This window comes from Propithecus coquereli, unplaced genomic scaffold, assembly GCF_000956105.1.
Source record: "Propithecus coquereli isolate 6110/MARCELLA unplaced genomic scaffold, Pcoq_1.0 Scaffold312, whole genome shotgun sequence".
Lineage (NCBI taxonomy): Eukaryota > Metazoa > Chordata > Mammalia > Primates > Indriidae > Propithecus > Propithecus coquereli.
This window is the reverse complement of record NW_012148753.1, coordinates 982,782-984,369: the sequence shown is the minus strand read 5'-3', so window position 1 is coordinate 984,369 and position 1,588 is coordinate 982,782.

Below are 1,588 nucleotides of genomic sequence, written 5' to 3'. Positions count from 1 at the left end.
TTCAAAGCTTTCTTTAAATTTCCTGAATTTGTTGAGAGACAGACTGTGTGCTTACATCACGCATTCGTGTATATCATGTGTTCCTTGATATAAAGTAATTCTTGAGATTTATACTGTGAGGATTGCCTTATGCATACTGTAATAAAAGATCCTTCGATGACTGGATAAACTAATGTCCCATAGTGGTGTCCAAGAAACAGTTGTGAATAGTTTTATAAAAGAGTGGTATTTTATTTATAACAGCAGCATATTATAAGGTCAGATTTAACTTCAGTCACAACTTGGTTAGAGTCTACTTATAAAAGATGTGAAAGTTGTCAGAATTGAAATAAATTCATTTGTGCTAAAAATAATTGGAAAAATGGAGTAGAGGAAGGCCATGAAGGGAGGATTCTGTTGCACGAATGCCTGATAAAAACTACCACAAAAGACGATGCACACTGTCTAGGGGATGGACACGCTTGAAGCTCTGACTTGGGTGGAGCAAAGGCAACACATGTAACCTAAACATTTGTACCTCTGTAATATGCCAAAATTAAAACAAAAACAAAAACAAAAAACCCACAACCAAAGGCAGTCACAACCTTACACAAAAAAATACTTCTGCCAGAACACCTACCACACAACTGCGTGTCCAAACCTTGGACTTACGCCACACTTTTTATTGATCCTTGTAGCCAAAGATAATTATCTCGAAACAATTATGTAATCCTCTTCATTTTTCCTTTGCCCCCTTTTACCTGCCTGAATATGCACATAGTTTACTATAACACGCATTTTCCCATTGCAATGCCTATTCCAGAGTAAACATCGTTTTCTTTTATAGAGTCTCCCTTTCTGTTTATTATTTAGGTTGACAAAGAAAACAGCAAATTACATAAGCTACTGTCCTGGTTTTGAAAAGAGACATCTAAACAAAGTTATAAAAATAACCAAAGTGAATATGACCAATCTATGTTTTTAGCTTACGTAGATCCTGAAATTGCCTTTTCATTGTATCTTTTTTTTTTCGAAAAGATTACTAACAACTAATTGGAGGCCCTTTAAAATAGCAAGTGCTTCTCAAGTGATAAATTATTTCAAAATAGTTATTTAAAGAACAGGGTGAATGGAGAATAGAATGCTACTCATATGACATGAAATGAACATTTAAAGTTTTTCTTTAAATAAAATATGCCTCATTACACTTAGGGCGTGTTTCCAATCTACAGGTATCATAATTATTATCTATAAAAGTAAACTCTTTCTTGAAGAGCAGATCTTTGATATCTACTTGTAGGAGCAAAGAGCAAAGCTTCTCCCTTCATTTTCTGAAGGATTGTTGAAAATGAACTAACCAAACCAGATTAACAGGAGAGAAAGGCAGACAGATTTATTTAACGTACACAGTGAATTGCAGAATGATTACCCAACAACCCAATGAGGCACATATGCATTGCCCCTTCTTCATAGAGGAAGGGGAGATGGGGGAAATGTGGCAATTTGAAGGATGGTAAATGATTTTTAGGGGGAAATGAATAGGCCTAATTCTCAGACAATGGTTACAAAATAATTTTCTCTGGCAGTTGAATGGGACAGAGAGCAAACA